This window comes from Dasypus novemcinctus, chromosome 15 (assembly GCF_030445035.2).
Source record: "Dasypus novemcinctus isolate mDasNov1 chromosome 15, mDasNov1.1.hap2, whole genome shotgun sequence".
NCBI classification, from domain to species: domain Eukaryota; kingdom Metazoa; phylum Chordata; class Mammalia; order Cingulata; family Dasypodidae; genus Dasypus; species Dasypus novemcinctus.
This window is the reverse complement of record NC_080687.1, coordinates 79305579-79328495: the sequence shown is the minus strand read 5'-3', so window position 1 is coordinate 79328495 and position 22917 is coordinate 79305579. Positions and strand designations below refer to the sequence as shown.

Genomic DNA, 22917 nt, shown 5'->3' with positions numbered 1-22917 from the left:
ATGCTCGGCTGCCTTAATGCATCGGGAGCCTCCATTTCTCTCGAGAAATGCAATTCCCTTTATTTGAGAACATCAGTCCTCCCCAGGAACGTCTATTAAAAGAAAGGAAAGTAGACTCTTCAGAGCCTTTAATAGTATGTTAATTTGTCTTGTAGCATTCTTAACAGGCAATATAGTATGTAGCCAAACATTTTGTTCTGAGTCTAATGGATTTTATAAAACAATCAACTGCCTTAGGATTGTATTAATATGCCCCAGTTAATATGAGATCTTTCTTTAGTAATTGTACCAGTTTAATATAGTTATGAATTCCAAAAATAGATATTGGGTTATGTTTGTAATCTAGTCTGTACCTGGGAGTGATTAAATCATTATTTGGGCTTTGATTGGGCCACGTCATTAGGGCGCGTTGAGTTCCCATCCCTTGGCACAGATAAAAGGCATGGCAAAGGACAGAGTTGAGGGATTTTGATGTTGGAGTTTGATGCTGAAGCCTTCAGCTGGAGCCCCGGGAAGTAAGCATGCAGAGGAAAGAGAGGCAAGCCCCAGGAAGAGAGGAGCCCTGAGCCCAAGAAGCAAGCCCTGGGAAGAGAGGAACCCTGAACCCAGAGAGAAGCAAGACCTTGGAAGAGAGGAACCCAGGAAGCCTGAACTTCCACAGACATCGGCAGCCATCTTTCTCCAACACGTGAAAATAGACTTTGGTGAGGGAAGGAACTTATGCTTTATGGCCTGGTATCTGGAAGCTCCTAACCCAAATAAATACCCTTTATAAAAACCAACTAGTTTTTGGTATTTTGCATCAGCACCCCTTTGGCTGACTAATACAGTAATACAGAAGGTATGAGAAATACCATATTTGTCAAATAAGAACACTGTATTGGGAAAGGTGTAAAATGGGTATTTTAATTTCCTAGGCTATTAAATTCCGTATTTGCCAAATAAGGACACTGCATTGGGAAAGGTGTAAAATGGGTGTTTTAGTTTCCTAGGCTATTTGAGCAAATACCATGAAATGGATTGGGTTAAACAATGTGAATTTATTCATTCATGGTTTGAGTCTGGGAAAAAGTCCAAATGTGATGCTTTCTTCCCAAGGACTATGGTGTTTTGGGCTAGCTCTGGTGATCCTTAGCTTGGCATATGGCAAGGCATATGTGGCCTCTTCCTTCTCTTCTGGGTTCCTTTAATATTCAGCTTCTTGCTTCCTGTGGCCTTTTCTCTGTCTGTATTTTATTCCATTTATAAAGGACTCTAGTAATAGGATTAAGACCTATCCCAAGTGAGGTGGACCACATCTTGACTGAAGTAACCTTATCTAAAGGTCCTACTTACAGCGGGTTCACACCCACAGGAAAGGATTAGGTTTAAGAACATGTTTTTCTGGGGTACATAAAGCTTCAAACTCCCACAATAGGCAAATGATACCTTTTTTTAAATTCTTTTTTTCTTTTGTTTTTCTTTATGTCTCTCCCCTTTCCCGTCCCCCAGTTGTCTGCTCTCTGTGTCCATTAGCTGTGTGTTCTTCTGTGTCTGCTTGCATTCTTGTCAGCGGCACCTGGAATCTGTGTCTCGTTTTTTGTTGTGTCTCCTGCTGCGTCAGCTCTCCATGTTAGCAGTGTTATTCCTGGACAAATGATACCTTTTTAACTCATTTTAATATTTATGATGCTATACCAGTTTAACACTGCAGTTTTAGAACATACAATATGCTTCTGACAGCTACAACTTGCATGCCTATTTCATAGCTTTGAGCTTTTTCCAATTTTGCAAGATTTATCACTCACAGAAATGATTGCTGTTTTTGTTGGCATTGAGAAGAAAGGTTAATTACCTTTTTTGGTGTCCCAGGCTCAGGGTTGTGTTCTAAATAATCTCATCCTATGATGCCACTTCCTGTTTTCCTTCAGATTTAACCACTCAATGCATCATTCATCCTGGAAACATTAGAGCATTTTTATTTTTCATTATGATTTTTTTGTTTGTTTTTATGTCTCACAGTTTACTAGACAATAGACATTATGAAAGTGGGGCCTAATTTTTAACTTTGTATTTCTTGTGGTGCCAAATAGGTCCCAAATAAAAATTTTCCTGATTGAGGGAGAAAGAAGAAAAGTATTCTTGAGACTTAATTACCTTTAGGGAGACCTTTCTGAAAAAATCTTTTGTCAGTGTTTTGGCTCCTACAAAAGGTGATTAATTCTTGTAAATCTATCTCTGTCCATATCCATTGCCAATTAGGAGTGCAACAGAGTTTTTGGGCAGCTATTAAATAATAGGGTTTGATTCTTTACTTAAAATTGTTTTCACAACAAATATACTGCCAAAATATGGGCTTTACAGTTTTCTAAATTACAGAAGTTAAAAAAATGGATTCATAAAATATAGTTTTGTCATCATACAGTTTTTGTTAGGGCATGCTTTTTTTTTTCTTTCGTTATTGATTTTTTAAAATGATCTTGAGTATTACCCTATTGGAATGAAGTATACCAATTTAGAGAATATCATTAAAGAACTTAGATTACACTTCCTGTGTTTGTTTATTTAAACTGTTTATTTTGAAATACCTTTAAATTTACAGGGTAGTTGCAAAAAATTATACAAACTCTGGACAGAAAATTCCACAAAACCCCTGCTCCCTCTCCCAAGATACCCTGATCTAACAATGTTTACATTTTGCCACGTTTACTGTATGTTTCTTTCTATCCAGCTATCTCTGATGATCTCTTTACTGGACTTTTGAAAGTAGATTGCATTCATTTGCTCCAAGAACACACAATACTTCCTTGTAGTTTCTAACTTCAATTCTGTAGCCACTTTAAGTGCAGTTATCAAGTTTAAGACCTTTAATATCGATATAAACTTGGAGTCAATATTCCAATTTTTTTGTATGTCTCAAAATGTCCTTTTCAGCCATTTCTCCTCCATTATTAGATCCTGTCCAGGATCACATATTGCATTTAATTGTTATTGTTGCCTTAATGGCTCCCATTCCTTCCTCCTTCACTCCCTCCCTTCCAACATATATATAATATAAACGTTTTCATTTCAAGTACTCCCACACATACCGTTCAGTGGGACCAATTACATTCCTAGCACTTTGCCACTTCCACCAGCATTCACCATAAACGCTTTCTTACCACCTCGAACAGAACCCTACACCCACCATGCATGAACGGTCTATGCCCCCTCTTGCCCATCCTGTGCAGCCTGTACTCTACCTTCTGTCTCTGCATTTGTGTATTCTCCAAAATTTTTTTTGTGATTACCATGGGGCTTAAATTTAAAATCCTAAATCTGTAACAATCTTGTTTGGTTTGATACCAGCTTAACTTCAGTAGCATAGAAAAACTATGTTTCTACATCTCTCCATCCTTCTACTTTTATGTAGGTCTTGTCAGAAATTACATACTTATACACTATGAGTCCAAAAATATAGCTTTATCATTAGTTTTTTATGCATTTGCCTTTTAGATCTTGTAGTAAGTGGAAGTGAAGTTATAAAACAAAAATATAATCGTACTGGCATTTATATTTATCCATGCCATTACCTTTACCAGACATCTTTATTTTTCATGGACTTCAATGTGTTGTCTAGCTTCCTTTCCTTTCAACATGCAGACTTCCTTTAGCATTTCTTGTAGGGCTAGTCTAGTGGTGATGAGCTCCCTTAGCTTTTGTTTTCTAGGGATGTCCTAATCTCTCAATTTTGAAAGGTAGTTTTGTTGTATATGGATTCTTTGTTGGCAGTTTTTTCTTTTAGCACTTTCCATATGTCATCCTACAGATTTCTTGCCTCCATGGGTTTCTGGTGAGAAATTGGCATTTGATCTTATTGAGGTTCGTGTGTATGTGACACATTGCTTCTCTCTTGTGACTTTCTCAATTTCCCTTTATCTTTGGCCTTGGATAGATTAATTATAATATATTTTGGTGTTTCTATTTAGATTTATCCCTCTTGAATTTCACTGAGCTTCTTGGATGTTTACATTTTTCTTGTCTTTGATTAAATTTGGGAACTTTTCAGCCATTATTTCTTTAGATATTGTTTGACCTTTTCTCTCTCTCTTCCCCTTCTGGGACTTCCACAATGCATTTATGGTGTCCAAAAGGCTCTGTTCACTTTTCTTCACTCTATTTTCTTTCTGTTCCTCATACTAAATTATTTCAATTGTATTATCTTCAAATTCACTGATTCTTTCTTTTGCCAGCTTCAGCGTGTTTGACTCCTAGGAGTTTTAAAATTCTACTACTGTGATCTTCAGCTGTTTAGTTCATTAACATAATTTTAATTTTTATATATTCTTTTTGTGCTTGTCATTTTTCTTTATGTCCTTTAGCTCTCCCCCCCACCCCTTTAGCTCTGTTCATGTTTTCCTTTAGCACTTTGAGCATATTTAGGAGTGCTTTTTAATAATTAATTTTTTTTAAGATTTAATTTATTTTTTCCACCACTACTACCACTTTGTTCTTTGTGCTCGCTGTCTGCTCTGTGTCTATTCATTGTGCACTCTCTGTGTTTGCTTGCCTTCTTTTTATGAACTACCAGGAACTGAACTCGGGTTCTTCCCATGTGGGAGAGAGACGATCAGTTACTTGAGCCACCTCTGCTCCCTCCTTTGTTGTTTCTCTTGTGTCTCCTTGTTGTATCACCTTGTTGTGTCATCTTGTTGCATCAGTTTGCCATGCCAGCCTGTTGGGTCAGCTTGCTGTCTTGCTTGTCTTCTCTAAGAGGCACCAGGAACCAAACCTGGAACCTCCCATGTGGTAGGCAGGCACCCAAATACTTGAGCCACATTCGCTTCCCAGGACTGCTTTTTAAAAAAAATCTGTCTGCTATGTTCCAAGTTTGGCCTTCCTTATTGATGGTTTCTAATGCTTTTCTCTACTCCTTTGCGTGGGCCATTGCTTCCTCTTCCTATGTATGTTTTTAATCTTTGCTGCAACTTGGACATTTTAATGTTTTTACATGATATTATCTCTGGAATTTAGACTGTGGCATGACCGTTCCTAAAGCTTGTATCCAACTAGTGTTATGACAAAGATCCTTGAGTGCCAGGAGCTAACAAAATAAAACAAAGAAAACACTGTTCCCTGTCTTTGCAGATTGCCTATGGAAGTATTCTTTTAACCATAGTTAGTTTAGAGAACAGACTGAGGGAAAAGTTTGGGGACTCCTTGACCTTTTCTGCACATACGTCTTGTCCTGAACATGCAGTGTGTGGCCCAGTTTACCCATATCTAAATCCTCATTCTTGTAGGAAATGGTGTTTCCTCACAGTTCCTACCACTGTACTATATTTCTTAAATCTGGCATTCCTTTGCCTCAGGCTGCTACAATTTGTCTGTTCACCTACAGCATTCTTTTTTTTTATTTATTTATTTTATTTATTTCTCTCTCCTTCCCCCCATCCCCCGCCCCAGTTGTCTGTACTCTGTGTCCATTTGCTGCGTGTTCTTCTTTTTGTCCACTTCTGTTATTGTCAGCGGTACGGGAATCTGTGTTTCTTTTTATTGAATCGTCTTGTTGTGTCAGCTCTCCGTGTGTGTGGTGCTATTCCTGGGCAGGCTGCACTTTCTTTCGCGGTGGGCAGCTCTCCTTGCGGGGCATGCTCCTTGAGCGTGGGACTGCCCTACGCGGGATCCCTGCGTGGCTCGGCACTCCTTGCATGCATCAGCACTGTGCATGGGCCAGCTCCACACGGGTCAAGGAAGTCCAGGGTTTGAACCGCAGGCCTCCCATGTGGTAGACAGACGCCCTATCCACTGGGCCAAGTCCTCTTCCTGTACAACATTCTATATGAGAGCTCTGTGCACTGCCTCTACATGCAGCAGATTCTGGGATCGCCACATGTCAACCTATGATGAGTGTTCTGATTCAGTTTTTAGACTGCCACCACATAGATTGGCACAGACATACATGCTCCCGGTATGAGAAGAGGATGACTCTGTAGTCTCTGGAACCAGAACCACAGTCTCCCACTGGGACCACAGGCTGGTCTCATGCTGACTTGGGGCAGCAAGGGCACCATGAGGTCCTACTGTTTTTAGGTTGTTCACTCTGTTACTACAATTATTTAACCCTTTTCTGGAACTTTGAAATGGAGTCCTGTAACCTCTCACTCTACTATCTTTTAAAATAATACTTCCCCAATTTCTTGCCATTCTGACTTTTATTCATTTTAGAATTTTTACTACCATTAGTGTTAAATTAGAAATGTATTCATTTATTTATTTGTGAGAATTAATTTGTTTAAATAGCATCTTTGTTCATCTGTGCATCTTTAAATTGGAAAATTGTTTTTAGAGGAAATTGGTAATGGTTTTGTGCTTATAAAATGTTGACATTTTATTCATCTGTAACAGTTCCTGATTTTTATATGCCAGAGATAGTAAAGCACAATCACTTTATTGCTTTTATAATTAAGATTTATATGAGCCTTCTTTTATGATTAGATTAATGAAGATGTATCTTTTGCATGAGGCATGTGTTGGTTCTAAACATTCCACACACATGAAAATGAATAAATTGTTACATTAATAAAAATCATGAGTTTATCCTGAAAACTCCATATCCTGTCTAATATCAGAAGAATATTTCTAGCCTTTTTACGTTTTATTTTTGTATCTCCATTCTCCAAAAGTGAGAACCCTGACTCCTACAACATCAGTGTATTTACTTGCTTTGTTTAAGCAGTTAAAGTTGCTATACCCATACACTATGAAAAAGAAACCCCTAAGTAGAACTGAAATTTTGTTAGCACTCAGTTGTTTTTTGTTTGTTTTTTGTCTTTTCGTTGAAGGTATTTACTCAAAGTGTGGTGTTCAAGGTTAAACATGGGTTAAGTTCTATTTTTAGTGTGTTTTTTAAAAAATTGATTTAAAATATAGACAGTTAATTTTTTTCTGAGTGTATTTAATTTTAGGCTCCCCCACCCTGTTGATTAAATTTTAGTTTTTGAATATATTATCATTTTTTGATAATAGAAAACATTTGAGACAGCCTTGATACAATGTAAAGAAGATCGGACTAGGGATTTGAAGACCTTGGTTCCATCCAGTGTTGTCTCTTACCTGTATATCAGTAAATTAGTGAACCGAACTTTTAAATTCTTTTTTTTCCCTCCTCCTCTTATATTTATTATACTATCATTTATATGTAATGAAATTCACCAATTTTAAGAATACAATTTGATAAATTTAGTAATTGTATCTAATTGTGTAATTACTACCAATAAAAGTAGCGAACAAATTTCTTACCCTTCAGCCCCTTTGTGTTTGATTCCCTCCCTATCCTCTGGTGCCAGGTAATTGCTGATATGCTTTCTGTCGCTAGTTTTGCTTTACTAGAATTTTCTTTAAATGGAAACATAATGTTAGCCTTTTGTGCTTGCTTTCCTTCATCTTAGGACAGGGTTTTTGACATGTGCTGTGTGTATTGATATTTTGTTCCTTTTTATTATCATATAAATCCATTCATCAGTTGATGGATTTATATAACAATAAAATAAATGGACATTTGGATTACTTCCAGTTTTTGCTATTATTAATAATGCTGCTTTGAACATTCATGTATGCATTTCTTTTTGCATTATTTTCCTAGGTATTACAGAACACATCTTTTCACGTATCACAGTTCATTTGTAGTTAATGTACCACTTCATCTAAAATATATAGGTCTTGCAACCTCTATCTTAAATTTAGCAGTGGACACTGTTATATCATTCAGTCTAGTGAATTTTTTATTTTTCCATTATGGACTTCCCATTTGAATTTTAAAAGTTGTTTTTATATCTCTACTGAGACTTGTTAATTTTCTATTCAGATTTTGTATATTGGAAACACTTTTTTTTTTTTTTTTTAAAGATTTATTTATTTATTTAATTTCCCCCCCTCCCCTGGTTGTCTGTTCTGTGTCTATTTGCTGCGTCTTGTTTCTTTGTCGGCTTCTGTTGTTGTCAGCGGCACGGGAAGTGTGGGTGGCGCCATTCCTGGGCAGGCTGCACTTTCTTTTCACGCCGGGCGGCTTTCCTCACGGGCGCACTCCTTGCGCGTGGGGCTCCCCTACGCCGGGGACACCCTTGCGTGGCACGGCACTCCTTGCGCGCATCAGCGCTGCGCATGGCCAGCTCCACACGGGTCAAGGAGGCCCGGGGTTTGAACCGCGGACCTCCCATATGGTAGACGGACGCCCTAACCACTGGGCCAAAGTCCGTTTCCCACTTTTTTTTTCTAATTAAGACTAATTACCTATTTTAATATCCTTGTTTGTTCTGGTTCCTTTTGGGGTCAGGTTAATTTTCTTTTTTCTACAGTATGCATTTCTCTTTTAAGATTTTAAAACATTTACTCCCCTCCCCTCTCTTTGTTTTGCGCTCACTTTCTGCTGTGTGCTCACTGTGTCTATTTGTCTCCTCCTTAGGAGCACCAGGAACCAAATCCGGGACCTCCCATATGGGAGAGAGGTACTCAATTGCTTGAGCCACCTCTGCTCCCTGCTTTGTTGTGTCTTTCATTGTGTTACCTCTTTGTTTCTACTTTTTGCATCGTCTTGTGTCAGCTTACTGTGCTTGCCCGTCATGCCAGCTCACTGTGTTGCTCTTCTTCTTTAGGAGGCTCCAGGAACCAAACCTGGGACCTCTCATGTGGTAGGCAGGAGTTCAATCTCTTGAGCTACATGCACTTCCCTATGTGTTTCATTTTGTAGATTCTTTGCGTGTTGGATAATTTGGATTGTATTCTGGTTATTGTATTAAGTTGTGAAAATTTTGGTTCTGTTTTTTTCACTGATAGTTTATGCTTCCCAGGTTTTAACAGCTATGTTTTGGCCAGGCTTATAATGTAGATTCGATCTTACATGGCATATCTGTTCTCCGTTCAAATCTTTTGTGTTTATTTGGGCTGCTTTGAGTCTGTTCCACACATGTGTGGTTCAGAGGTGTCGGAAACTATGTAGTCAGAGTTTGGTGATCTGTGACTCTTTTCTCTAGAAAAATGTCTTTGTTTAGTACTCCTGTTTCCTCACTTCCCTTTTATTTTTCCCAGGCCAGAAAAATTGTGGGGTTGTCTTGTGTGTACCTGCTGCTGATTGTGCCATTAGTACTACACTTTGCCCTAGACTAAAAGTTCTTGTATAGCTCCCTGTTTCCTCTGCTCATGTGAACCTGTACTTCCCTGTCCCTGCTTGCCCTAGTGTATTCTGTTCACTTTTGAGTACCTTTAGTTGATTTTAGTGTTTTAGTTTTTTGTTCAGGTTTTTTGTTGTTTTCTGTAGTAGGATGTCACATGTCCTTTAGGGTCTTACACTGTCATACTCTGAACTAGTATTCTAGAGATCACTCTTTTCTTTTTAAATAGGACACTAATGCACACACTTAAAAGCTGTGAGATTCGCACAAGGCAACTATATTAACTTTAACACACTTGACTGAGAGTAGGTAAGTAGGTATCAAGTAATTCAGCTGAATTCTCATTCAGTTATTGAAATTACTTTTTTACTTGTAAATTTCTTTAGAAGTAGTTGGTCAAATTTCTCTTTTTTAAACTTTATTTTTACATTTAATAGTTGAAAATATAAACAAAAAAGAAAAAAACAGTTAAGTAAAAACATAAATTTCTCAAATGTACTTGGATATAAATAAATTTGGAATCATGCAATATGTTTACACAATATATTTAGTTCATAGTAACGCATACAGTATTTGTCCTTTTGTGTCTGGCTTTCTTCGCCTATATAATGTCCTTGATGTTGATCCATGTTGTCATATGCCTTACAACTTCATTTCTTCTTATAGCTGCATAATATACCATAGTGTGAATACACCACGTTTGTTTATCCATTCATCCTTTGATGGAAACCTGGGTTGTTTCCAGCTTTTGGCAATTGTGAATTATGCCTCTATGAACATTGGTGTACAAAGTCAGTTCGTGTCACTGCTCTCAGTTATTCTGGTTATATAATCAGTAGTGGTGTTGCAGGGTCACATGACAAAACTATATTCAACTTCTTTGGGAACTGCCAAACAGTCTTCTACAGTGATTATACCATTCTGCATTCCTACCAATAGTGAATAAGTGTTCGTATCTCTCCACATCCTCTCAAGTACTTGTAGATCTCTGTCTCTTTAATAGTGACCATTCTGATAGGTATGAAATAAAATCTCACTGTAGTTTTGATTTGCATTTCCATAATCATTAGTGATGTTGAGCATTTCTTCATGTATTTTTTTGCCATTTGTATTTCATTTTGGATAAATATCTGTTCATGTCTTTTGCCCATTTTTTAATTGGGTCGTTTGTCATTTTATTGTTGAGTTGTAATATCTTTTTATGTATCCTGGATATTAAACCCGTACCTAACATGTGATTCCCAAATATTTTTTCCCATTGAGTTGGCTGCCTTTTCACCCTTTTGATAAAGGCCTGTGATATGCAAAAGTGCTTAATTTTGAAGAGGTCCTATTTACCTACTCTTTCTTTTGTTGCACATGCTTTGAATGTAAGGTCTAAGAAACCACACCATACTACATGGTTTTGAAGATATTTCCCTACATTTTCTTCTAGTAGTTTTATGTTCTTGGCTTTTACATTTAGGTCTTTGATCCATTTTTAGTTGATTCTTCTGTTGGGAATGAGATAGGGGTCCTTTTTCATTCTTTTGGTTATAAATATCCAGTTCTTCCAGCACCATTTGTTGAAGAGACAGCTTTGTCCCATTAATATTAGCTTGGTAGGTTTGTCAAAAACCAGTTGACTGTATACGTGAGGGTTTATTTCTGGATTCTCAGTTCTATTCCACTGATTGATGTTTCTATCTTTATGCCAGTGCCATGCTATTTTGACCATTGTAGCTTTGTAATGTGTTTCAAGGTCAGGCAGTGAAATTTGTCCCACATCACTCTTCTTTTTTAGAATGCTTATGACATGCATGTTCCCTTCCAAATGAATTTGTTTTTTCTAATTATGTAAAGTAGGCTGTTGGGATTTTAATTGGTATTGTATTGGATCTATAAATCAGTTTGGGTAAGATTGACATCTTCATGATATTTATTCTTCCAGTCCATGAACACGGAATGTCTTTCCATTTGTTTAGGTCTTTTAAAGTTTCTTTTAGCATTGATTTTTTTCTGCATATAGGCCCTATACTTCTTTGGTTAAATTAATTCTTAGGTATTTGAGTACTAGTGTACATAAACATTGCTGACTTTGATATGTTGGTCTTGTATCCTACCACTTTGCTGAACTCTTTTATTAGCTCAAGTAGTTTTGTCCTGGATACTTCAGTATTTTCAAAGTACAGGACTATGTCATCTGCAAACTGAGAGTTTCACTTCCTCTTTTCCGATTTGGATGCCTTTATTTATTTATTTTTCCTTGTCTATTTGCCCTAGCTAGAACTTGTAGTACATTATTGCACACAGTGGTGACAATGGACATCCTTGTATTGTTTCTGATCTTAGAAGGAAAACTTTCAACCTTTCCCATTGGGTATGATGTTGGCTCTGGGTTTCTCATATATGGCTTTTATCATAGTGAGGAATTTTCCTTCTATTCCACTTTTTCGAAGTGTTTTTATCAAGAAAGGATGCTGGATTTTGTTGATATACCTTTTCTGTGTCAATTGAGATGATCATGTGGATTTTTTCCTTCAATTTGTTAATATGGTGTATTATGTTGATTGATTTTCTTTATGTTGAACCAGCCTTGCATACCAGAAATAAATCTTCCTTGGTCATAAGTCTTTTGATATGCTCTTGGATTTGATTTGCAAGTATTTTATTGAGAGTTTTTGCAGTTATGTTCATTAGAGAGATTGGTCTGTAACTTTCTTTTCTCGTGGTATCTTTATCTGGGTTTGGTATTAGGGTGATGTTGGCTTCATAAAATGTGTTGGGTAATTTTCCTTCCTCTTCAGTTTTTTGGAGGAGTTTAAACAGTAATGGTATTCTTTTCGAAATGCTTGGTTGAATTTACCTTTGAAGCCATCTGGTCCTGGGCTTTTCTTTGCTGGGAAATTTTTGATGACAATTTCAATCTCTATAAATGTGATTAGTTTATTAAGTTCTTGTATTTCTTTTAGCGTCATTGTAGGTTGTTTGTGCATTTCTAGGAATTTGTCCATTTCATCTGTATTGTCTAGTTTGTTGGCATACAGTTTCTCATAATATTCTCTTACAATTCTTTTTATTTCTGTGGGGTCAGCTGTAACTTCCCCTCTTTCATTTATGATTGTATTTATTTGCATCTTCACTCTTTTTTTCTTTGTTAGTCTTAGCTAGGGGATTTTCAATTTTACTGCTCTTCTCAAAAAACCAGTTTTTGGTTTTGTTGATTTTCTCTGTTTTTTAATTCTCAATTTTATTTTTTTCTGGTCTAATCTTTATTATTTCTTTCCTTCTGCTTGCATAGGGATTGGTTTGTTGTTCTTTTTTAGTTTCTCTAGTTGTTCAGTTAAATCTTTGAATTTAGCTCTTTTTTGTTATAGGTGTTTAGGTTTCCTCTGAAAATGCCTTCGCTGTAACCCCTAGGTTTTGATAATTTGTGTTCTTGTTTTCATTTGTCTCAATATATTTATTGATTTCAATTGCAGTTTCTTCTGTGAGCCACTGATTACTTAGGAGTGTGTTGTTTAACATCTACACATTTATGAATTTACTTTTTTCCTGTCTTTTACCGATTTCCAATTTCATTCCATTATGTTCTGAGAAGGTACTTTGTATAATTTTAGTCTTTTATATTTATTGAGAGCTGCATTGTGCTCTAAATTGTCTATCCTGGGGAAAGATTCATGGACACTTGAGAAGGATATATAACCTGCTGAGTTTGGATGCAGTGCCCTGTACATGTCTGTTAGGTCTAACTTGTTTTTTATATTGTTCAAGTTCTCTGTTTCCTTGTTGATCTTCTGTTTTATTGTTCTATAATGATTTGAGTGAGGTGTTGAAGTCTCCAGTGATTATTGTGGAGATGTGTATTTCTCCCTTCAGTTTTGCCAGAGGTCGTCTGATGTATTTTGAGTCACCTGGTTAGGTGCATAGATATTTATGACTGTTAAATCTTCCTGGTGGATTGTCCCTTTTATTAAAATATAATGGCCTTCTGTACCCCTTATAACTTTTTTGCATTTAAAGTCTGTTTTTTTCTGATTTTTTTGGTTGTTTTTTGTGTGGAGTAACTTTTCTCAACCTTTCACTTTCAGCCAGTTTGTATCCCTGGGTCTAAGGCAAGTTTCTTGTAAGCACCATACAGATGGCTCATGTTTTTTAATCCATTCTGTCAGACTGCATCTTTTGATTGGGGAGTTTAAATCCATTTACATTCAATGACATAACTGTAAATGCATTATTTACTGCCACCATTTTATTCTTTGGTTTTCATATGTCATATACTGTTTTTGTCGGTCTTTTCACTCTCTTGGTTATCTTTTCTGTTATTCTTTCCTCTATACTTTCCTCCAACCCTCTCTCTCCTGTCTTTTTCTTTCCAGTTCTAAGGTTTCATTTAATATTTCCTGCAAAGGTGGATTCTTTTTTTTGTGACCTCTCTTACTTTCTGGGGTTTTTTTTTGGTAAATATTTTATATTCACCTTCATATTCAAAGGACAGTTTTGCTGGATAAAGAATTCTTGGCTGGAAGTTATTCTCTTTCAGTATCCTAACTGTATCATACCACTCTCTTCTTGCCTCCATGGTCTTTGCTGAGAAATCTGCGCCAAGTCTTATAGGGTGTCTCTTGTATGAGATGGTTTGCTTTTGCCTTGCTGCTCTGAGAATTTTCTCTATATCATTGACATTTAACATTCTGAGTAGTATGTGTCTTGGAGTAGGTCTATTCAGATTTATTTTTATTAGGGTACAGTACCCTTCTTGTATATGTAAATAGATTTCTTTTGTGAGAGTTGGGAAATTTTCAGCTACTATTTCCTCAAATAATCTTTCAGCTCTTTCCCCCTTTTCTTCTCCTTCTAGAACTCCGAAGACGTGTATGTTGTTGCATTTCATATTGTCATTCAATTTCCTGAGCCCCTGCTCAATTTTTTCCATTATTTTCTCTCTGTTTTTTCCTCCAATTTTTGGTGTTCTTTCTTCAGTATTACTTTTCTATCATTTTGAGTCAGCTGTTGTATGCCTCTAATGTGTTTTTGATCTTACCTATTATGTCTTTCATTCCCATGAGCTCTGTTATTCTTCTGTTCAGGATTTTAAATTCTTCTTTGCACTCACTCAGTGTCTTCTTTTTTTTTTTTTTAACATTTACTTTTATTTATTTATTCCCCTTTGCCGCTTGTGCTCACTGTCTGCTCTCTTGTCCATTTGCTGCACATTCTTCTGTGTCTGCTTGTATTCTCTTTAGGAGGCACTGGGAACCGATCCTGGACCTTCCAATGTGGGAGAGATGCACTCAGTCATTTGAGCCACCTCTGCTCCCTGGTTTGTTTTGTCTCTCATTGTCTTTTCTCTGTGTTTCTTTTTTGTTGTGTCATCTTTTGTGTCAGCTCTGTGCACGGGCCAACTCTCTACTTGGGCCAGGTCTTTGTGCGTGCCAGCTTGCCTTCACCAGAAGGACCTGGGAACTGAACCTGGGACCTCCATATGGAAGACGGGAGCCCAAATGCTTGAGCTACATCTGCTTCCCTCATTGTCATCTTGATAACGTTTATCTCTTTAGCCATATTGTTTTTCAACTCAGTAATTTGATTTTGGAAATTTGTGTGCAACTTGCTAATTAGTTCTCAAATCCTGCATCTGTTTTGGGACTTTTATATATTCCTTTTCTTGAGCTGTGTCTTTTATTTTCTTAGTATGGCTCGTAATTGTTTGCCGATATTTAGGCATATGATGGGCATTAGGATGGTAGTTTACTCAGATGCTAAGTTTCTTTCTCTTTTGTAGGGATTAAGTGGCAGGAGGTTGTGTGTTACCATTGCTCATTGTTTCTTGGCTTGACCAGGATTGTTAGGATTGTACCTGCTAGTTGCTCAGAACTGGGCTCTGGACTCAACAGACCCACTTCTCATGATTGTCTTCTTGATCCTAATCTCAAATTGATAAAAATTATTATAATATTTTCCCATTTATAAGAATAAGGCTAAATTTTCAATTTTGAAAGCATGCCCATAGGTGATATCTCAGTTCCTTTGAGGAAATTCTGTTCATTAATAGGCAAATTTTCATTCTTTTTCTTTCTCTTAAGACCTACAAGGCATTTTTGAATATCATTATGTCTTGAAAGTACTGAATTTTCCAGAATAAACAACAAGGTTAAGGTATTTAGGAAGGAAGAAAACTAATACTTATTTAACATCTGTTGTATACCATGCACATACTAGGTGTGTTATACTGTCTCTTTATCCTCAAACAACTCTGTAGATCATTATTTTCTCCATTTTTATTTTTTTTGGGGGGGAGGAAATTGAGAAATATAAAGATTAAGTAAATTGGGTAGGACCCCACATGTTAAATTAGAGGGAGTGGCTGAAATTTGCATTCAGTTCTGTCTCGCTAAAAAGTACAAGTAAGGTAAGTATCTCTCTGAACTATTCATAAAAATGCCTTCCAATATTTGCTATGATACGCTGTTTTTTAATAGAATTTCTTAGGTAACTGTAAGTCAGTATGCAGTCTCCTTATTCCTGGAATGCTTACCATGTGAGGCCCTTAGCATGACCTATAGGCATTGCTGCTGTAATGCAGTTGTGAATTTATAAAGCATTAGGCTTGAAGTAAAAATTTTGACCTGATGTTTGGTTTTATAAATGCCACCTTTATGCTGAGGAAAAGACAACAGAAATATCACATCTTATATTTTAAAATCTGAGTTATTAAAAACCTCAGCTCGATTTCTGAATTAAAGTATAAACATGTTGAAATATAACCTTCAATGAAGGTAAAAATAAGCTTTTGTTTTATGTTTTTAAATTTATGTGAAGGCTTAGTTTGCAGAATGAATAATAACATAGGTGAAGGTTACCATTTCCACTATGCTTTGTGATATATTAATTATGGAATTTCATCAGAATTTTTTATGAATTTTTTCTTGCTTGGCTTTAATTTTTTTAATACTTAAAGTAGTCTAGGTTTTCATAGTTTGATATGAGGTCATAAAAAATAGAAGTTTGTGATTCATTGTGACCTGTCTTCTTATAGGAGTCTTTTAACGGTTATGCTTCTCGATAACGAGAAAAGCAACTATTGAAATAAAGTTAAAAATGCTCTTTGTACACAGTAAAAAAAAGCATAGTCTCTAAAAATTCATGTGTAATTTGCCTTTATAATTCTCTATTTCCAAAAGATAAATATAGGAGAAAAAATTGCCTTTTGATATACTTCAGTTTTTTTTTCCTTATGGGGAGGTATTTCTTTAATACCATGAAATGAGGTTTTTTAAAAAAGCCCTCTGTGATCATTATATCAAATACAAATTCTAAAATTATAAAAGTCTTTTTAAAGTTTCTCTGTTGTTCTTTTTCTCCTCCCCCAACAAACAATACATGTATCAGAAACCTTTGAAACTGGTTTATAAAATCTTAGCCTCCAAAGTAGTATGATAGCATTTGTGAAACAAGGTTGTCATCTAGTGGTGTTGTCAAGTAATACATCCTTCAAGATGAGCTACCTCATAATGTTCAGCTTTTCAAAGGAAGTGTTTAAAAACAAAGGTTTCAGGGACGTGTGGTCATGGCTCAACTGATAGAGCATCCCCTACCATATGGGAGTACAGGGTTCAAACCCAGGGCCTCCTGGTCTGTGTGGCGAGCTGGCCCACGCGCAGCGCAGCTGTGCGCAAGAGTGCTGTGCCACACAGCGGTGTGCCCCGCATAGGGGAGCCCCACGCACAAGAAATGCACCCTGCATTGAGCTGCCCGGTGCGAAGAAAGCACAGTCTGCCCAGGGGTAGTGCCGCATAGACGGAGTGCTGACGCAGCAAGATGACACAGTCAAAGAGAGACAGATTCCCGGTGCTGCAGAGAATACAAGTGGACACAGAACACACAACAACAGGGTGGAAGGGGAGAGAAACAAATAAAATAAATATTTAAAAAAAAAAGCAAAGGTTTCAGTTTTTCAGATTTTAAACACTTTCAAATGTTGCTAATAGCCATCTTTCATTCTTTAATGTTGGATTAAGAAAAAAATTTTGTTAGGAAAATGAACTATTAAAGTTTGAATAGATTTTGGCCATGCAATCCCATGGGTTCATTCAATTTACTGCTGGTATCCCAATTTATATCCTTGTCTGTGATTCCCTCCCCACTTCCCCAATGTACCTGTAACCTGTATCAAATACATTTATTTCATCTGCACAGAAAGGAAAAGAGTACCTTCTGAGAATATTACTCTCTTAATGACCAGGTTGTCTGAAGCAAATTTTGTGCCCAAATTCTTGTTACCTTAATAATCTTGGTTCTCAATACATTTAAATGCTCCATTTTCCCCAAATTATATTCATACACAGACATTTATAAACTGTTTTCTTTTGTGCTAGAGAAGGACGGAATCAGCAAGTTGATTATTTCATGTCTTTTACTAGATGCAGTAAGAGCTTTGTAAGACAAATAGCAAAAACTGAAGTTTTGGTGCGTGTGCTATAATGCATTTATACTATGGAGAGTTAAACAGGTTAGGCAGAGTGAATAGAGGGAGCATTATAGAGTAAGTAGTCATAATTTTTATAATTATTTAATGTTTGAGAATTTGTAATAGGTTGGGAGCTTATGTATTTGCTGTTTTAAAATAACTTTTAATATATGTGATATTTTAAAAATCTGTGATTCCATTCTCATATGACTTGGGTAATTGAGCGTTAATTATCACTATTTGTGAATAAGAGAATTCGTTTATTACATTGCTGTTTTAGTATTTGGGTGTCATACTTGGTATTAGCAACTCCATTGTGGTAGGAAATTATCACATATGGAACATGAATCCCAAAAACTGCATTAGGCCTTTTGATTTAGGTTTTATTTGGACAATTAAGACCAGCCGTTGTCTGGATAACTTTTATTTTTTGATTGCGTTCCTAACTGTTTCGGAAGAATGTTTTTACTCTTGGTTTTCTCCTTGCTGTTTTAAAGATTTTTTTTTTCCTTAATGTGTTATCAGACTAGTTTATATCAATGTTTAATAATAAAGTCTTTTTAAAAATTATTTTATGGATTCAGGTCTCAGTTCGGATTGGAATAGGCACTCATTGTTTCCATGGATAGATAGGTGGAGAGGAAGAAAACTTTAATGTTTGCTTTGATGGCTCCGTTTCAGGTCACTTGGAGAATTCCTTCCCTTTGAAAAATATTTATCATCTGGAAGTCTGCAGCAAGGATGGGTTCTACATATGTCCATTTTGTAAAACAATTAGATCAAAGACCAAAACTAAATGTTTTGTCATTTTTTATTCTGATATAGGCAACTCTGGTAAGAACATTTGTTATGTGCATAATTGTATTCATTGCTTTCTTTTACTCAAAGTTTGACCTAAAAGACATGGTCCTTTTCCTCTTTTGCTTAAAAAGGAAGCCAGCCAAGGATGTTTTATCATTTGAGAGACATTTATGGTACAACACTGCATTTACAAAGGCAGCTTGGAAGTATACAGGAGCAAATAAACGGATAACTTAAATAAAACTTTTCAGTTGCGTAAGTGCAGAGTGTGTGTACCAGATGCAGGGTGAAACAAAACCCTGAAGCTAAAAATCAGATTTGGCAATAACCTAAAAGTCTGTAGGCAATCAGTGGTAGCTGAATTACATGCGCTTACTTGAGATGGGGTGTGTGCTCTTTAGTTTGCCTTGGCCCTCATTACATGCACATCATAGCCAGGGAATAAGATGGACTCAGTCTTTTACCTGCTTTCAGATGAATGGATCAAAGGAAAATTGGTTCCTTTTTCCTTATCTATGGTCTCCTGGGGATCCACTATCTGAATCTAAAAAATGAGGTTAAAATGATAATATTGGTTTTATTGCAGTTTTCTGTCAATGAAGTTCTTGAAATGCAAAGTGATTTCTGTCACCGAGGTGAAAATGGTTTTCGTAGGCACTTAGGATTTTTACCCCTTCTTCCTGAATATAATATTCATTATTTGCAGTAAGAAAAAGTCACCCTTCAAATTGGTAGATAATAGTTATTATTAAAATGCTTATTTCTGAAGTGAAGTGAGTTGCTTAAAATTAAGTGACTAAGTTGGAAAATTTAACATCTGTGAAAAAAGGAAGCATTTTGTAAAATCATCTTTATAAATATAGTTTGAACATTTATTAAACTGGTGATTTAAAAGTGTATTATTTGAAGGTAAAATTGATGGAAAATATTAGTCTATTTAGTAAGTGTCATGCAGAAATTTATCTCATTAGTGCCCCATATGTCAATAAAATGTTTTCAGATGTATTTTTGGTTCAGAATAGTTAAAATAATGTTGTTCCAAAATCTTCATTAGGAAGTTAAAAAACAGGTGCTTTTGCTAACTGTTCTAGTAAACAAGAGCTCCCTTGGGTCCATGTCTTTGGGGTCCATGCCCTTGGGTTTTATGTGCTCAAAGATGGCACATGGAAACTGATTATAATCCTCCTCCTGCCAGGCCCTTTGTGGAAATGTGCACAGGAATCAGCTCTGATGCACCTACTCCAGTTTTCATTTCCGGATGACCACATTAAAGTTGGTGAATCTTGTTTTGTTCATATTTGCATACTGCGTAACTGATGAATTTTGAAGCACATGTTGGCATTTGACTTTTCACTTTATTGTTTTATTCATTGATAATATTGCAATTTCAAATGTTTACAAAAGCAAAAAAATTAATTTATAGATCCCAAGTTATGGTTAATTTATTTAGGTTTAATCCCATGAAAATGGCCTGGTATTTACAGAAGGATCATTAAGATATTACTTGAGGAGAGCTGTGAATGGATTTCCTGGGTTTTTTTTTTTTTTTTTGATAATTATGGAGTAAACCTAAGTTTCAGGTCCTCTTGTTTTTCAAAATAAGAAGGGGTGAGTAAGGATGACCTTTGTAACTTCAAAATTGGGACCAAGCCGAATTTTGTAATGGTAGATGCCAAAAGTAGTTATTTCCTTGACCTACAGGTTTCTTCTGTTTGAAGCTAGAATTTTAAGGCCAGATATTTGAATATATATATGTTCTTCAGAAAGCCATTTAATGGCGTTACTTCAACAAAATTACACAATATTTAACTCAAACATGGGTAAAATCAGATTTTTCATCCCCTAATGGCTTCTGCTTAAGAATTTTCTTTAGATAGACTTTCCCTTTTTATACTTTGTAAGGATGTGTTGCTGGATTTTGTCTAGGTTCTTGACTAAACTGCAAGAAATGAATTTCTAGAGCAAGCCATGTTGATTAGTTGATTAGGCTAGTAATTTGTTAAGGTAGGGAGGGAAGAGAAATGGAGAAAATAACAGATCATGGATCCCAGATAGAGAGGAAGGGGCCAATATACCCCATTATAGATTATAAATTCCCAGCTTTAGTTGCATATTGATCCAAGCAGGGGTGAAGAAGGCCAGAATAGGCGCCAGGGACAGGGTGAAGGGAAGAGAGAGCAAAAGGCCTTTGCACTTGCTTTTTAAACCGCTAATTATTCCACTCCTTTGCTAATAGCATGGGAGGAGTCCTAGGTGTTTGCTGTTTTGATTGAGTTCCCCACCCATCAGTCCCCTGGGAGGGCCCAATTTTAAGGCTGCTGGAGAATATCTGGGGCTTCTGCTGGCTCCGAGAGGAAATCTCATTCTGAATGGGATTTCTCTTAAGGGTCTTCCAGCAACCGTCTTGGGGGTACTGATGTCCACATGGTCTTTTTGCCAGCTTCCAGATCCCTCTATTGATTTCTTATTTTTCTAGCCTGCTTCAGATGGGTATTTTGTCGTTATAACAATTATTGAATCTTTTATTATTAGTAAATATTAGTTTCCTGCTCTTTTACTGTGCAACTAGAACTACTCCTGTTTAATGTTTTAGTGCACACTGATTCAATATGTCTAGTTGTGTTTTGTGTGTATATGTGTGTGTGAATTGGTAAACTGATTAGTTGATTAGGAGACTGATTTGTAAGATATTAGCTTCTGTTTATAAGGAGTCTACTTTACTAATACTAGCATCCATCGTTCAATAAGTTAAAGCAGTATGCTTTAAATGGAAAGACTGCTGAAATGAGAGTCAAGAGGCATGCCTGGATTCTCATTTTAGCTTTACCAATACCAAAGTTTGTGTTTTGGGACAAGTTTAATTTAACATATCTGGGCCTCCTTTTTGTCATTTGTAAAAGTTAAGAGTTAATTTATAATTATCTTTTAAGATCTATCTCAGTTCATCTGACGTTTTATAATCCTTTAATTTTAAAAAGTTGTCTTTCTAGAAAGCACAGTATTCTGTTAGTCATCACATACTGTTTCCCTACTATGTGGGAGTTTGGAAAGTTGTGTTGTTACAATAATTCAATCAGCATTTTGTTTATTATTCATATTCCTTTGCACTGTTACTTTCTAAAATTGGTTTCAACCTTTACTTTCAGTTCTACCCCATTTCCCAGACAGAATGCTCTCGGTAATAGAGCTTAATTAATTAATATCTGTAGATATCTGTAGGCTTTGTGTGATTAATTGGTATTTACTACATATAGTATATGGCTACAGAATAGTATATTGACAGGATAATGAAGGAATTAATTTAGCCATTTTGGATTAAAGCAGTGTTTTAACCATCTGAGCTGACTGAACACATTTGTATTCTGTCGTCCTTTTTGTACTATCATTGCTGCCCACCATCTATCGTTCTTATTGACTCATCTACATACTTAACCACTGCTATTTTTGTTTTAACCCACTCAGCTACTTGCTTTCATTCATCATTGTACTTTAGCACTGCCATCTTCTTAAACTTTTAGTGGTAACTAATTTTTTTTTTTTTTTTAACATTCTTGGCTTGATTTATTTTTACCTTATCCTGACTTGGTCTTCTTTATAGACTTGTCATTGTTATATCCTGTCACCCTTTTGGGCTTTCTAACTATTTACGTTTCTTTTCACTTGCTCTTTTTCTTTTGAGAAATCATTCATTTTTTGTGTCTTAAAGGCTCATATTTTTTGGTTCCTGCCTTCAGGTAGGGTTTACATTAACAAAGGTGTCTTAGAAAATCAGTCTAATATTGGTGTAATTTCTGGCCACCAGAAATGATCTTGAGTTAGCTCTGTCAGACTACTAGTTCTGGATGCTTTTTGTGGTGGGAGAATGTCTGCAGTGGCAGTGGTACCATTGGCTCTTTGATTAAAGAAATTGATACTTAATTAAGAAAGATGTGATATGTTATAGGCATTTTTACAGGTGGACTTTTGGGTAGTAGGTATCTAAGTTGTAGAATTTATCAAAGGATTTCAAATTAACCATGTTGCCCATGGGTGGATGCATAGAAATAATTTTTCTTTCTTTGGATTCAGTGATCTCTTTAGTCTTGAGCTAAATATTTTCTCTGACGTGTGTGTGTGTGTAGTTTGAATTAGATAAAAGAACAGAGAGCAAAAAAGACAATTAGTACATAAATAGAAGAGAGACATAAAAAGTAAACTGTGTGGGGTAAAAGTTGTCTATATTTGTACCACTTAAAGTCAATTAGCATTTATTGAAGAACTTTAGAGAGCATAATGTTAAAGAAGGAACTTCAGAAACTAATATAAGAAAGTAGCCCAGAGAAAATTTCTGTTGGGTTAATTTTACAAATATTTTTTCTTCAGTTCTATTTTTATAACATATCTTAAACTCTTTCAAGAGTTTAATGTATTACCAGATATTAAATAAGTCAGGTAATGCATTTGTATAATGGCAAAGGTATAGTTCATAAGTTCCTTAAGAAGTATATTGACGTTTAAATAGCCTTTCTTGGAAATCATATGGATAATCTTATTAGCACA

The 22917-nt window shown here is 36.0% G+C and overlaps 1 protein-coding gene across 4 annotated transcripts in view; it reads left to right on the top strand.

Moving 5' to 3' along the window:
- Window positions 1–22917, top strand: part of TDRD3 (tudor domain containing 3) — a 223892-nt gene that overhangs the window by 46432 nt on the left and 154543 nt on the right. The gene's annotated exons all lie outside the window — the stretch shown is intronic.